Here is a 17,132-nt window from a genome sequence, read left to right as displayed (position 1 = left end):
ACTTAATTTCACTTCTCAAATATCACTGTGTGTGTCTCCTATATGATATATTTAACTGACATTTTGTATTGTAACAACCAACTATTTATACAGGAAAATCATGACGATTAACAAGGTTGCCCAAACTTTTGCATCCCACTGTATCTTGTCTGGATGTCTCGTGACAGCAGACCTCTCTAAGGTGGGTTCATCTTCTGTAACAACTAACTGTACCAATGAGGAATGGGAGGCTATTTCTGCCCTGAAGGAAGATACTTCAATCACTGTGAAACCGTCCGATAAAGGAGGTAACACAGTGATTACGAACTCTGAGGATTACACTCCTTGAATATATGCTTACCCATAACTTCTTCTTCTTTGGTACAAAGCTTTACCACCAGCTCAGGGGCACAGCAATGGGTTGTTCATGTGCACCAGCACATGCTCCTGGGCTGGTGGGAAGCAACCAGGGTCTTCACAGATCCAATGTCGCCAAGTACCAGGCCCATAACATTGTGGGCCCACTACATTGACAACGTGCTTGTCATCTGGAATGATACCAAACTCTCCTTTTCCAATTTTGTAGAGAATCTAAACAATAACGACATTGGCTTGAGATTTACATTTGAGTGTAGTACAGACACTCTTCCCTTTTTGGATATATCTATCTCCAGAAAAGGGGACAGATGAACTGTCAACCACAATCTTTAGGAAACCGACCTCCATTAACTCCATCCTACACTGGAGCAGTAGCCATCCTACCCCTCTCAAGAGGGGTATCCCATATGGACAATATCTGCGCCTAAAGCGCAACTGCTCCGAGAGGATGGAGTTTAGGAGACAAGCTGATGACCATAAGGCTAGGTTTCGTAGTAGAGAATATCCCGGGTCATGTACTTAGGAATGCTTATCATAGGGCTGCTACGCCAGCTCGCTCAGACCTATTGGTACCAATAGAGAAAGCAGGAGATGATGAAAAAATTTCTGTTAATTGCTACATTTGATGGCTGTGCTGACTGCATGAGAGGGATCCTTATGAAGCATTGGCCCATTTTCCTAATGGACCCGGATATCAGGGAGGTGATACATGAGTATACGCAGATCACATTTAGGAGGGGCATTAGCTTGTGAGACGTTCTTGTCCACAACAATTTTACCCCTGCCCCTCAGCAGGAAACATGGTTGGATTGCAGACCAATTGGCAGCTTCAGATGCAGTGGCTGTATAGCCTGCACTTTGGTACAGACAGGGAAAACATTTTACAGTTCCAATTTAAAACAAATGTTCCCCATTAGGGACTTTATTAGCTGCAGGACTCAAGGAGTCATCTACAAAATCACCTGCGAATGTGGTATTGAATACATAGGGAAGACCAGCGGGAACTTTGCAGACGACTGGGCAAGCACCTTGGTGACAACGAGAACAGAAGAGACACGGTGGTGTCCAGACATGTTTACGATTGTCACCAGGGTAACCCAAGGTGCCTAAAAGCCATGGGAATTGAAAAAGTTGGACGCTCACTCCGTGGTGGTGTCACAACCAGACAGCTGAGAAGCTCTGACAGAAGCCTTTCAGAACCTCCTCCTTGAGTTTTCTTTATTGTGGTGTTCAGTTCCTCATCTCGTTAGCCTCTCTCAGCTGTCATGTAGTTGGACTGATTGCATCCCTTTAAATTCCGCCGCATAATGCATTACTGGGCGGCTTATACTACTTCCTGGAGTGTGTGTGCATGCTGATCTTGTTTCCCAGTCTGCTACAAAGTTAAGTGCTGTACATTTATCTGTTATTTTATGTTTGCTGGATCCCAGGTGACCCTGACTCCCTCCGTTTCCGGTGTAGGGAGCCGGTGGTCGTGTCCCCTCACTATTGTAGGGTGTTCAGGGGTTATATAGTCGAGGTACGTGGATATGCAACCATCCACCTTTGGGATTTTTGCATAGGCTGAGCAGCCAGGGAAAGTGCCAGGTCTTGTGCAGGGGTCTCCCTTTTGGTTCCTTAGCTTTGGATCCAGTGAGTCTTATATGCATGTTGCATTGTCTTGTTTCCTGTACACCGTCCGTGACATTATAAGCCGCCAAAACCGTCTCAAGCATGTATCCGGTTTCACTTTTGGCTGAACGCCTTCAGGGTCTTTCATTGGAGGTAGCTGATCTCCGCAGGACTTTTTCTCAGCTTCATTGTCTTGTTTCCTGTACACCGTCCGTGACAGGTGGGGACTGGGATCGTATTTTACTCCAGCACGAAGCTTGCTGGATCTTTACATTACGCACTGTCTCACCCATGGGTCTGAATGAGCAGCTTAACTTTAGCTGCTTTATCTAGATGGACTCTAACCTCTTGCTCCTATTTCCCCCTCTCCTTGTGTTTTCATTTGATGCCATTTCCTGCCTAGCGCACTGCCTTGCAGTGTGTGACACCTAAGGTGGCTTCTATTCCTGCCCCGCATCCTCCTCCATCAGGCTCTTTTAGGCCAACATATTCAACTTACATGAATTATATATTTTTTGCCATAAATGCAATTCACATATAGGGGGAAGTGGTCGCGCATATGACAGGGGTCGGGGAGAGCGTCCCGGTCGCCCGGCAACCAAGTCATTCGGATCTCGTGCAAATTAAGGAGATCGGACATGGTGACGTCATCTTACTCATCGTCGCCTGCCCAGCATTCCGCCCCATCTTGGCTCTGGACAATCTTTCGGTATCAGGGCGGCACGGATGGTATCTATTTCCGTGCGCCCTAGCTACCAAACAGCCCGCAGCTCCCTTGCGTTTCCCCTGATGAGCTTTTTACTCATCATAAAGCGAAACGTGCATGTAGGGATACGGCAGGAAAGGGCTTATTAGGGCGCACTAATTCCAGGGTTAGGTTCCTGTAGCAGCTGGTCGCGGGGGTCCGTGACTAGGTGACCAGGGTTAGTGTAGGACCTTGCAGGGAATCGCAGGGCAAGGTAGCTAGCTTACCTAACCCTTCCTTGTCATCCTTTTTAGCCTCAGACGACTGCTATTATCTACCAACGACGAGGCCACTGCTGAACAAGGGACGTATCTACTAGAGTGGTAGGACCAATGTTTACACTTTTAGGTGCCGCAGAGCACTGTGTTATTGCATACTGTATATGCATAATTGCATAATTGTGTACTCTTGGCCACCAAGTGTTATTACTTATCAAGGGCCTTCCTATTGACGCTCCATAGATGTATTATGATTTAGTATTTTAGTATCTTTAATATTGGGACCTATTTTTCTTATTGCATATCAATAAAGGTTAAGTTTTAAATAGATCATTCTCCAATTTTGCTGGAGACTGGCTAGGCAACTCCAGAACTGTAATATTCTTCTTACGGACCAACTCCTTGGTTATCCTGACTGTGTGCTTCGGGTCATTGTCATGTTGGAATACCCAGCCACGACCAGTCTTCAATGCTCTGACTGAGGGAAGGAGGTTGTTGCTCAAAATCTCACAATAAATGGCCCCATTGATCCTCTCCTTAATACAGTGCAGTTGTCCTGTCCTCTTCGCAGAAAAGCACCCCCAAAGCATGATGTGACCACCCCCATGCTTCACAGTAGGGATGGTGTATTTGGGATACAACTCATCCTTTTTCCTCAAAACACTGACGAGTGAAGTTTAGACCAAAAAGTTCTACTTTGGTCTCATCTGACCACATGACTTTCTCCCATGCCTCCTCTGGATCATCCAGATGTTCATTGGCAAACTTCAGACGGGCCTGGACATGTGATGACTTGAGCAGGGGAACCTTCCATGCAATGCATGATTTGAAACCATGACACAGTTTTTCTGTCACAGTTTAGCATTCAGCTTTATAGCTGAGTGGATAAGGTCCTTGCTTATAATGTACAATGGGTTGGGAGTTCAAATCACAGCAGAAACTTTTCAGAAATAGATGCTAAATTACATTTAAATACACTGACTTGAGCATCGGGCTCGAGCCCACTCGGTGTTCGGGCGAGCATGCTCGATCAACACTAGTATAGGTATCTGTATGCTGCGCTAGGACACAAAAGTGGATGTCCTAGATCAATGATGGCTAACCTTGGCACTCCACAGCTGGAGTGCCAAGGTTAGCTATCACTGTCCTAGATGATGGTGCTTGCATGGAGGAAGGCATCCGGACCTGCGTCTTGGACAGGGGATTGGCCAGCAAGTAACACAGGGAAAGAGGAGGCAGTGGTGTGACTCGCAGATACTGGTTGTGGACCCAGACGTTCGGCCCAGCTATTAGGGTGCTTTGATGTCATGTGGTGGACAATGCTTGTGCTGGTGAGGTTGCTAGTGTTCACTTCCCTGCTCATTTTGGTACGGCACAAATTGCAAATGACAAATCTTTTATTGTCCGCACTTTCCTTAAAAAAGCTCCAGACTGCGGAACACCTACCCCTTGGCAAAGGAGATTTCTGCAAGGGGGTGCTCCGGGAACAGTTGCGGGCCAGTTTGGTGTGGCCCGCCTTCTCCCTTTTTCCACCCCACTGCCTCTTCTAGCCTGTTGCGGTGCTGCGGATCCCTCCCCCTCTGTACTGCTGTCCTCTCTCGGCTTGACTTCATCATCCAGCACCTCCTCTTCCACTTCCTCACTCTGGTCATCCTCCTGACTTGTTTATCTAACAACAACTTCAGTTATTGACAACTGTGTCTCATCCTCATTATGAACCTCTTGAGACAACTGTGTCTCATCATCATCCACCTAATAGCCGTTCCCCAACGTCATCTTCTTCTGACTGTGGATGCTCCAGAGTTTGGGAATCAGGGCACAAGATCTCCTCATGTCTCTCTTCAAGCTGGCTTGGCGAGAGGCCCAAATTAAGGAATGGCGGTGAAAACGGCTCCTCAGAATATCCGAGTGTAGAATCACTGGCTTGCCAAGACTCTCCATGGTGGGTGGAAGGAGTATCAAGGTGAGGATTCTGTTGATCAGACTCTTGGCTACTGAGACTGGACTTTGTGGAAGAGAGGGTGATGCTTAACCGACTTGGAAGCATTATCTGCTGCAATTAAACCGACCACCTGTTCGCACTGGTCTGACTTCGAGAGTGGTGTCCTGCGCCTCCCTGCAAACTGGGGGAATAGCGCAAGTAATGTCTCTGTCTCCACTAGTGTTGAGCGAACTTGTGTTCTAAGTTCGGCGTCTAAAGTTCGGGTTATCGAAGAATTGTGTTATGGATTCTAAATTCCGTTATGGTCCGTGGCAGCGGAATCCATAACGTGATTCTTCAATAACCCGAACTTTAGACGCCGAACTTAAAACACAAGTTCGCTCAACTCTAGTCACCACGGCTAATAAAAAATTACACTGAATAAATGTAACTGATATTTAGGATGCGCACACGTTATACAGAAGAAGTAGTGCAGGTAATGTCGCTGCTACTAGCAGCAAAAAAAATTGAATGAATGTCACTGATATTTCGGATATGCAAACGTTATACAGGAGATGCAGTGCAAGTAATGTAACTGTCCGCAGCGGACACCATCTACAGAAAAAGTACACTGGATATTTTTAGGCTGCGCACACGTTACACAGGAGATGTAGCGCAGATAATATCGCTGTCACCAGCTGCGAAAAAATTTCACTGAAGGTCACTAATATTTCGGATGTGCTAACGTTATACTGGAGATGTACTGCAGGTAATGTCGCTGCCACCAGCAGCAAAAAAATTTGACTGAATGTCACTGATATTTCGGATACGCAAACGTTATACAGGAAATGTAGCGCAGGTAACGTAACTGTCCACAATGGACATCGTCTACAGAAAAAGTACACTGGATGTCACAAATATTTTAAGGCTGCGCACAAGTTAGACAGGAGATGTGGCACAGATAATGTCGCTGTCTTCAGCGGCCAAACAATTGCAAGCTATTTAACGCAGGTTGTGCTAAAAATATATATTGCTGCTAGATACAACTATAGTCCTTAAAAGGACTTTTGGGTCTCTAACAAGTTTTAGCAATTTATTGCAGGTTGCACTAAAAATATATATATATATATATATATATATATATTGCTGCCACACACAATAGTCCTTAGGCCCCCTGCACACAGCCGTGTTTCACAGCCGTGTGCGGGCCGTGGAACCGCGGCCTGGATCCCTCCTGAGAGCAGGAGCGCACGGCGTCACTGGTTGCTATGACGCCGTGCGCTCCCTGCTGCCGGCACAGTACAGTAATACACTGGTATAGATCATACCAGTGTATTACTGTACTGTGCCGGCAGCAGGGAGCGCACGGCGTCATAGCAACCAGTGACGCTGTGCGCTCCTGCTCTCAGGAGGGATCCAGGCCGCGGTTCCACGGCCCGCACACGGCTGTGAAACACGGCCGTGTGCAGGGGGCCTTAAAAGGACTTTTGGGTCTATAACAAGTATAAAAACTGAAATATTGCTATTTCAATCCCTAAACTACCTCTCCCTTCTGCTCTCCAGTTCTCTGTGACTAATACTGAGCCTATATAGCACCCGATGACACGTTCCGTACAGCCAATCACTGTAATGCCAGCAGCCAACTTGGCTACGGCATTACAGTGAATGGCAGTACTTACCTGCACGCGGTATTCGGCCGACCACCGCGATGTGCCGAGCATGGTCGCCCAACACTAATAAATATATCAAGGGTCAGTACAGAGATCTCTCCCATCGCCTATTTATCCCCGGGACTGTGACGAGGGGACATTCTCTGCGTCTGGAGGAAAGAAGGTTTGTACACGAACATAGAAGAGGATTCTTTACGGTTAGAGCAGTGAGACTATAGAACTCTCTGCCTGAGGAGGTGGTGATGGTAAGTACAATAAAGGAATTCAAGAGGGGCCTGGATGTATTTCTGGAGCGTAATAATATTACAGGCTATAGCTACTAGAGAGGGGTCGTTGATCCAGGGAGTTATTCTGATTGCCTGATCGGAGTCGGGAATGAATTTCTTTCCTCTTAAGTGGGGAAAATTAGCTTCTACCTCACTTTTTTTTTTTTTGCCTTCCTCTGGATCAACTTGCAGGATGACAGGCTGAACTTGATGGATTGATGTCTTTTTTCGGCCTTATAAGCTATGTTACTATGTAATTAAAAACAATCAAAATAATAATCTGATCAAGGTTTCTGGGAGTTGGATTGAGGATAGCTTTACCAAGAGTTAGTCACCAGGAAATCTAGTGTTAAACCAGACACAATGCCTTGCAGGGATGTTTCAGTTGAATGTAATGATACCTTTTTCTTGTGCTGTGAGAAAAATACTTTTAATCCACATGCAATTGAGCAGTTTAGTGCACAAAGGGTGGACCTAAGTCACTCTGTGCACCTGTGCTTCTCCCACTTTCTTTGTCAGCCCCTCTCTTTGACTATATAGGAACCTGGCTCTATAAATCAAGAAGAAGTGAGAGGGCTGGTAGAGGAAGAAGGCAGAGCTATGGTGTACAGAGTGACTTGGGCTCACCCCAGAGGTATTTAACTGCTCATTGGCTATATGGTTAAAAGTACTTTTTCTCCAGAATAAGGTAATGGATCTCTAAGTGAACGGTATCATAACATTCAGCTATACTAGCCCTACAAGACACTGTGCATGGTTTAACACTGAATTTCCTGGTGGCAGACTCTCTTTAAAATGGCAGGTGCATACAATCTCTAACTTGTGATGCTGTCTGTGACACACCACGGGACATAGTTTAAATGAGAAATAGAGTATTTTTTACATTTGCATATTATACATTTTATATCATTGATATCAAACAAAAAAAAAATCATGATTTAGAAGTATAGATTTAACATTTATGTAATCATTTGTGTAGTGTGGCCATTCATTGACCTTTCAATGGAGTGGCAACACTATGAAATTAGCATGGGACATGATGCCGCAGGGCAAATGTTTCTAAAAATAAATAACTTGGACAACCCCTTTAAGTCAGGTACATCTAGAAGATGTTTGCCTGTTCATACAAAAGTGTGGTGAGCTCTTTAAAACATCTAGCACTATGAATAGCTTTTCTGTAATTACTCCATGGGTTTCCAACTCAGTCAGTCTCAGACATCAACAAGACTTAGGAGAGAAGATACGGATATATCCTTTATTACCTTTCCTCTTGGCTTGAAATATCCAGAGACCCTAATTGAAATTTTTGGTCATAGGTAAAATTCATGGAGCCCCATCAAAAGTTGGAAATGAGCCCCACGTAATTTTGTAAGGAAAAAGAACAGTGGTAATAAAAAAAAAAAAAAAACAGCATACAGATGTAGCAGGGGTAACACACACAAACTCTTAACTCAAATTTCGTAACTCATTGCGTTATCTTGAAACAAAAGCCATTAAAAGGAATTGTTTAACGCGTTTAGTTTAGATAACATGTCTCATAAAGTATGTGTGCTAACCCTGCTACATCCGTACTTTCACTTCAGCGGTAGCCAAAGTATGTCATAAAGGCCTAGATTTAAAGAAGACCTGTCACCACAAAACTCAGTGCAATCTGTAGGCAGTGTGTTATGGAGCTAGAGGTGCAGAGCAGATTGATGTATAGTTTTGTGGGAAAATATTCCATAAAACTTGACATTGATACATTTAAAACTAATTTTTTTCTGACTTTAGTTGTGCATGGGGGATGCTATCAGTGATTGATAGCTTTTTCTGTGTAAATCTGTATACAGAAATAACTGTCAGTCATTGATAGTTGTACACGGGGGAAGTGTTATCAGTGATTGATAGCATTCTCAGAGTAAGTGTGTACATAGAGATAGCTGTCAGTCACTGATAGCTGTACATGGGGGAGGTATGATCAGTGATTGATAGCATTTTTTCTGTAAGTGCATATACAGAGTTAGTTGTGAGTCACTGATATACACAGGGAGGATGTTATCAGTGATAGATTGCATTCTCTAGTAATGTATACAGAGATAGCTGTCAGCAATTGATAGTTGTACACAGGGGAAGTGTTTTCAGTGATTGTAAGGTATTCTCTTTGTAAGTGCGTATACAGAAATAACTGTCAGATACTGATAGCTGTACACGGGGAGGTGTTATTAGTGATAGCATTCTCTGTGTAAGTGTGTACACATAGACAGCTGACAGTAACTAATGGCTGTACACAGGGAAGGTGTTATCAGTGATTGATAGCATTCTCTGTGTAAGTCTGTATACAGAGTTAAAATGTATCAATTACAAGTTTTACTGAATCTTTTCCCACAAAACTTTATATCAATCTGCTCAGCTCCAACTGCTCTATAATAGACTACCTGCAGATTGCATTGAATTTTGTGTTGACAGGTCCACTTTGTACTGTAGGGCATATGTGGTTTTACAGGGCGCCAAAGCTGGCCTTGCACTTAAAGATGCACTCCCACAATTTTTTTTTATACTCTGGCCCATTAGAAATGCACATGAAGTAAATTGTAGTGAAGGTAATCTGCCTAAATTTGGCTGTAATCCACTCCCTATTGGTCCTCTGCTCACTCCAATTGAAACCACATTTTCTGGCTATACATGGATCCTGCTTGCTTACGCTTAGATGATTTCAATGACAAGATGAGATTTAAAGCAGAATTTGCAGTCAGGTATCTGTAAGCATACCATGAGTTTCCTTATAACCGGAATGATTCCTAAGGATCCCTAATTCACTCTAGTAGGTTACAAAGATACTTGCTCAATGGTTTATTGATTTTGTGGTGCATTCCAGGGTGGAACGTACTGAGGGGAAGGGACAAGAATGATGGGGGTGGAGGGTGAGTTGTTATAGGGTGCCTATAGGGTGCCTGTTATTTTCAGCGCCAGCTGCACTTCACATCTATAGGTTCATATATCTCTTGTTGCACCCTGACAGCTTGAGGGTGCCAGTATCTGTGTTTTTTTGTCCCCTGATGAACCAGTATTGTTGTTGGGGAAACACAAGCATCGGAACACAAGATTTTGTGATTTAAGGACACAATAGAACCTTAATAGGGTTTAGCCACTAAGAGGTGGCATTGACACTGTCAGGGCGGGTGTAAGCAGGGGTCTTGAAAGGGACACCCTAGGGCAAGAACAGGGTGATTCCCACTGCAAATTCTGCTTTGATTCTTAGCTTCTCATTAAAATAATCTAACCATAAGTAAGAATAGCCGTAGTCCCACCTACTGATACCCTGTAATTGCTGTTTGATATCACTTATGAATGCATGAGAGGTTATGAATATTGTAAGTTTTTAACATAATGAGCTTTTTTCATTGGATATTTTTTTATATAAGTTATATTAAAAGTTATGTTTTAAGGGGTATTTCAGTGATATATGATTATAAACCCTTGAACTCTGAGAATGTAAGGAAATAACTTCCAATCATTGGCGAGTAGGTGGGGAGATTGGAAATTCATGACTAACTGTGACTCTTCTCTGGCAGTCTGTGACTCTTCTCTGGCAGTCTGTGACTCTTCTGTGGGTGCGCCACAACCATTAAACTGTACTAAAACCAGCATGTCAGTCAATCAATATTTTACTATTCTCAGTGAAAATGTGACAGCTTTTCTTTAAGATGTTAAAGGGGTTGTTGCATGTTGCAATTTCCATGGCAAGAAAGGGCTAAGGGCCAGCCCCAGGTGGACAGTAATAAGTAAATTCCCACAGCAGACTGACGCTCTGCTGTTCCCATATCTCCCAGTGAATGGGAGCTACGTCAAGCTATGATGCTTCCGCAAATCCTAACTTACAGAAACAGCATAGCTTGAAGAGAAATTATAATTAGTATAAATTAAAAAAATATATTTTTATTTATTTATTTTTATATTTATTTTCTATGCAGCTACAAGAGTCTGTTTCTATAAAATACAATAATATATAGACAAGATTCTGTTTTTGCCGTTGCATTCTGGGGACCTAAACATTTTTAAGATGAAAATTCAGCACCTGACAACATCTGTGGAATTATTCAGAGTGAAGTATCTTCCCTTGTGCTAGTGCCACAGCTGGACTTCCTACCGCTTAATCTGTCCTCACCGCAGGACGTGGAGCTGATTCGCTGATTATGAGCACAATACTGTTTCTCTAGCCAGAGGGCATGACATATCGCTTGGCACAATGTAGTCTGCTCACCACAGTTGGTTGTGACTCTCGAAAGACCCCCCGACTCTTAATATTTGGTCATGTGTCATTTTTTTTTTTTCCTTTTGTTTGGCTGCAAATCTAATGCTAAGTTAACTGAGTGGAAAAAGAGGCACATTACCAATGAATGTCTGCAATGGTTTCGGCTCATGGAGAGGCTGGGAATGTGGAGGAATTGTAAACAGGATTGTACGGTATGAGAACGAATCCATTGTCTGTATGAAGAAGGGGTTTTATTCCTGAAACGCGTCACAGTTTTTGGAATTAAAGTTGGAGTTATCTTCATTAACCTGAAGTTTGTCGCTGGTTCTTCTATTATCCACTAGTTTAAGATATTGTGGATAATGTCTCAGAATTCACTTCTGCAATTCTTTAACGCCTGGCTTCACCTGGCGAGGATCCATAACCTGCCGTTGTGACTCCTTCTTTATACATGCACATTTCGTGGTTGTGACTTTTCACAACCGAAAAAGGTGAGAGCAATACCTATAGGCACACCAGTGTCATTACACATGTCTTTACTGTACTATCCTATGTGGTGTTTGTTTTAGCACTCTAAAATATGAGAAGTTCGTACCAAAATACAAAGTGTGGTCTGTGGTCTGATTTAAAGTGGAGTCTGACTAATTTGAAGATGATGATGATATTGCTCTGCTTGCAATTCTCCCATTTTAATGTTATTTTTGGAATGGCATGCACACCCTGGACACTCTAGTAAAGTCTATTACTGTATCTGATTGCTCTTTCTTGTTAGCAGGGATGTGGCAAGCTTTGCCAGGATCTGTCCAAATGGAGGACGGAGGTGTATGTAGAGGTCCAAGCAATGTAGTACTCTCATATATTGCAGGGAAGATGGAGGAGCACCGCTACTGCCTACTGCCTCTGCCATGCAGACAATGTTCTTACACCCACTCATGCCCCGAAGGCAAGTGGTCTGGAGGAAGGCAGAGAGAGTAGAAAAACAATATTTTCTTTTTAGGGAATACCACCCCCCACAACCTGCCCCTCTAAACATTGGACCTCCAGTGCCTTGTGTAAAATATAGGACTGTTCATCATCCAAGGCAGGGTTTTCAGAAAAGACCCTACCACCTGAATGATATCTTCTGCCTTTTCTTCAAATCCTTAGATTGTGTCCATGTTAATGGATACCCTAGATGACAAACTACAGATGTGGTGCGGCTAAAAAGAATGGTTAACATGTTAAATAAACAATGGCATGAAAATGTTAATTGACTTTTTAAATGGTTTTTAATGGATTTTGTCACAAGATAACACTGTGCATCTGTACATTATCTACCCTCATCCCAACCCTGCTTGTAAATCTAAATCAAATTTCCATACAGAGTCTGATGATACTATTAACTAACATAACTGAACAAATAAGTTTATCGGAAGCCTGAGACCAAGTTTTACATCACACTTTATAAAGTCAGTTCAAGCAAAAGCAAAAAAAAAAAAAAAAAAAAACATCTTTATGCTGGTATCAAGCAGCTTTTTATGACCCAAAAAGTGTCTTTTTCTGAATGTTGCTAGGCCAGACTTGAAGACTTTTCCATGTGTGGCAATGGAATATTGGTGACATGTGTCTTTTGGAACTAATCAAAGTAGAATCTTACAACAATGACAGCTCAGGAACATGGCTATAGGAGCTGCACAGCTGTGTCTGAGGAGGCCCAAATGTCTCTCTGTGACATCAGTATTATAAATTCCACATAGTATTGTAGTTTGAATGCACTATTATACATTTTGCATTGGGGCCAAGGAGCTTCAAATTACTCTCACTGACCAAAGCTAGTTCATCTGGTTCCATATAATGTGTATTGGAATGTCCTGACTGTTCACTGACAGTAGATTTCAACTAATAGAAGAATTGGGCTGTTGAGTTTCAATAGGCCTGATCTTTTTGTTAATAGAGGAGATAAGCCACCACCAGAGGTTATCTGACAGTGGCTCTCACCCCTCTCCCTAGCTATGTCAACCATGCATATGTATGGAGGGAGGGGCTACGAAGAGGTAGCTATGGACTGAATTTGCATTTGTCTGATAGCTATGCAGTGTATGGCCAGCCTAAGAACATCTACAGTAAATAGGGATCCTAGAATATTATGTCTTCTTAAAGCTTACTTTCTTTCTAGTGATTTCAAGGTGTGTTTTAGCATATCCTCCTCTCCATCATGAGACAACCATAATGGAGTGTGTGGCAATGAATAAAACTTTCTTCTGATATCCTGTGAGTCAGCAAGGCCTCATCCACAAACAGTACAGTGTCCTTGTGTCCGTCCTCATTCGTTTTTTGTTCTCCTGCACAGGCTTCTCCTTCTCCTCTGTTCTGTTGTCAGTCATCGATAATGGTTTTAATAGTTTAAAATTGTCTTGTTTTCTAAATGACTGTGGATTTCCCCAGCACATACAGTGTCCTCTGACCACATGGACTTCTGATCAGGCAGATTGACAAATTTGTCATCTGCTAGTGTACAAAACATCACATTTGTCAAAATGAATGTGGCATGGATCCTGGAGTCCTAGGAGACCTCGGAGTATTAAATACAATTTTTGAGAGCAATTGGAGCACTTTTTTATTTGAGTAGAATCAATTTGGACACTAATTATTATTATTATTATTTTTAATTCAAAGGATAGGACATTTCAAGGTGTTTGCTCAGCTCTACTGTCTATCACTGATAAGACCACTGTCATGGGGCGCCAAAGGCACACTCGGTCTCCCATCAGCCGCATACCTGCTGCTTAGCTTCTGGAGCGAGAATTCTAGGTTCCTGGCTATTTGTTGGACTACTGAATACTCACCTGTTCCCTGACGATCCTTTGCCTGCTCCTCCTGTACTGCGCATCTCTCCTGGTAGTGGTATCCTGACCCCGGTTTCCACTTGACGATTCTTTGCGGACTCCTGTTGTACTTAGTTTCTCTCCTGATATTTGACCTCAGCTTTTCCTGACTATTCTCTGCTCATTCCTTACTACTGCGTAGCTCTCTAGGTGTTGACCCGGTCCGTTCACGTTCCGTTATTTGTCTTGTCTGTCTTCCCAGCACGTATCCTAAGTTAGGGACTGCAGTCTAGTTGTCCCCTGTCATTAGGACTTGCAAGGCAAGTACGCAGGGCCAGGGGTGAGGGTGGAGCACAGTGGTCACTATCCTCCCCCCTGTGTGTGTGTGTGTACGTGACCGTCACAACCACCCACTTGGGCAACTGAGTTCAGAATGATTAGAGATTCAAACATACAATTTCAAGTTTTGCTGAATTTTTTCCCTTAAAACTATATACTGTATCAATCTGCTCAGCTCCTCCAGCTCTATACATACTGTTTCCGTACAAATGGCTCTAATTTTGTGGTGTCAGGTTTTCTTTTTTCCATCATTTGTCCACTATACATTTGTATTTCAGTGCTATAGGTTGATGTTTAATTAAAACAATTTGTTCTGTAAGTATCAGCTGAAACAAATACAATTACATGCATTACGAACTATGAATGATTACAAAAATAATATATTTATTAATAAACAGCTTTGTGTGTTTTTTTACATTTCTCATTATTCCATCTATTCAGACGTGTAAACAATATGGTTTAAATGGAATCAAACAAGGTCATCTGTTCTCTCAAGAAAGCCTCTATTGTTTTTCTCTCTGTCATCGGATAATGTATTCCAAACACTGAAACGCACATTACTCCGATGTTCTGTTTATCAGTACAGCAGAATATTTTGCATTAATTGTGCACATGTTTAGCTCTGCTGATACACAATGCAATGTTAACCTAATGAATGCCAATTTAACATCCATAAGCCTAAAAAGACATGAGAGGTGAATGGGTGAATGCTGAGATCCTGATGTGATAGAAGTAAATAGGAAGATTTGCTGTTACAGGTTGTGGCTTGCCATTAGGCAGGATGCACAATGGTTTGTGAAATGGAAATTTTTTAATAAACACAGCATAGCAGGGTCTAAACTGTATCTTCTTATTATCTGGAAAGGACAAGTATGATTTATTTTTATTTATTTTTTAGCCACCAGTTTGCTGATAAAACTAGGTTGATCATGCCAAGGAAACAAAAAGCATATGGGGCTTGTTTTTGGATGTATCAGATGTGTCCTTCTGTACATTTACCCATGGCTGATTGGTGTGAGATGACCAACTTTGGAAAAAACAAAAAAACAAACATGATTTTGCTTTTAGAGATGAGTAAATCAATTCTAAAATTTGGAAATTCATCCTGAATGTTTGAACCACAAACTCTGTCACTTGCTTGAATCAGGAGAATCAAGAAAGCAGAGATAGTGATACAAAGAGATAGATTTCCAGGCAATCAAAGCACTATCAATTCTGGTTGAATTTATTTAGACATTGGACAATTGATTTGTTTGAATCAGACAAGATTTTAATTTTAAGAAATTCACTCATCTCTATTTGTAATACTTTCTCAAGATTTGAAAAATAAATGACACCACTTTATGACAGCCTTGCTGCTGCCATGAAAACATTGACCCAGTGGACAGGAAAAACATGTACTGTCCCTGCCCATAACAGCTGCTTCAGATGTCTTTGGTGGCATGCACCTTGCCACACAGCTAGAATTGGAAGTAATGGCCCAAGTTCTCTGCCATATGGCCATTACAGGGATGGCTTTTTTGGAGAAATAATGTAGGTTAAGTTACTTCCAGTGAGGCTGAGCGAAAGCCATCTTCTTCCTAAAGGCAGCAGAATTCAAAAAGTGGTATAGCATCGACTGCATTGCCAGCAGTATGTCCAAGTGAGATCTAAAGGGCATCTGTCAGCAGATCTGTACCCATGAAACTGCCTGACCTGTTGCATCTGTGCTTGGCAATGGATGGAATTTGTGTTGGTCCCATGTTCATGTGCCCTGAGAAAAATGAATGAATGCATGCATTTATGCAAATGAACCTTTAACCCCTTAATGACTGGATCATTTTTCATCTTAATGTCACGGCTGTTTAAGGGTAACCAGAGCATACACAGTAAGAAGAGCTACTGACCGGACCCAAACTAGGGAAGAGAAAGGGTGACCCCTGTCAGACCCTCAACACTCTCCCTATGCTGCTAAAGCACATGCCCGGATCCAAATGGTGGAACGAGGCATGCCCGCGTACCTTAGACTGATGAGCCCTGTAACCCCTACAATAGTGGAAGGGGCACGGCCACCGATGCCCTGCTCAGAATATGGAGGGAACCGTGGCCACCTCAGATCCAGTCAGGAAATCACCAGGTACACAACAAAGTCTGCACACTTAGCTGATGGAGCTGCAGCCGCAGAGAAGACGGATCCAAGGGCCGCTGGCAATATCCGGAGTGCTTGCAGCAGCAGAACACAGGTCCAGAGAACTAGTAGCTTAAGAAGTGAAGATACTCAAGGCAGAGCTACAACTGAAAAGAGAAATATAATCCACGCCCTGCAATAGGAGGAGGGGTGATTTAAAGGCAGGGAAATCAAACGCAGGAGAGACAGCTGGGAGTAAAGACCTCATCACAGGGGCAGAGAAACAGAACAGTGAGAACACCTCCAAACTCTAAGTGACATCATCACAGGGGTGGAGACACAGAGCTGTGAGAACGTCTCAAAGCTCTGGTTGTGACACTTAAGGACAGGCCATTTTTTGCCAATCTGATATGTGTCACTTTATGTGGTGATAACTTTAAAACGCTTTTACTTATCCAGGACATTCTGAGATTGTTTTCTTGTCACATGTACTTCATGAGACTGGTAAAACTGAGTAAAAAAAATATATGAAAAATTTAATTTCAAAAATCCAAATTTACTAAAAATTTGGAAAAATTTCCAAATTTAAATTTCTCTAATTTTATAATAGATAGTAATGCCTCACAAAATAGTTATTACTTTGCACTCACCATATGTCTACTTCATGTTTGGATCATTTTGTGAATGCCATTTTCTTTTTTGGGGACGTTACAAGGCTTAGAAGTTTAGAAGCAAATCTAAAACCCACTTTTTCAGGACCAGTTCAGGTCTGAAGTCACTTTGTGAGGCTTACATAATAGAAAGCACCCAAAAATGACCCCTTTTTAAAAACTACACCCCTCAAGGTATTCAAAACTGATTTT

Source organism: Bufo gargarizans, chromosome 1 (assembly GCF_014858855.1).
Source record: "Bufo gargarizans isolate SCDJY-AF-19 chromosome 1, ASM1485885v1, whole genome shotgun sequence".
NCBI lineage: Eukaryota > Metazoa > Chordata > Amphibia > Anura > Bufonidae > Bufo > Bufo gargarizans.
Note: the sequence above shows the minus strand (reverse complement) of the source record.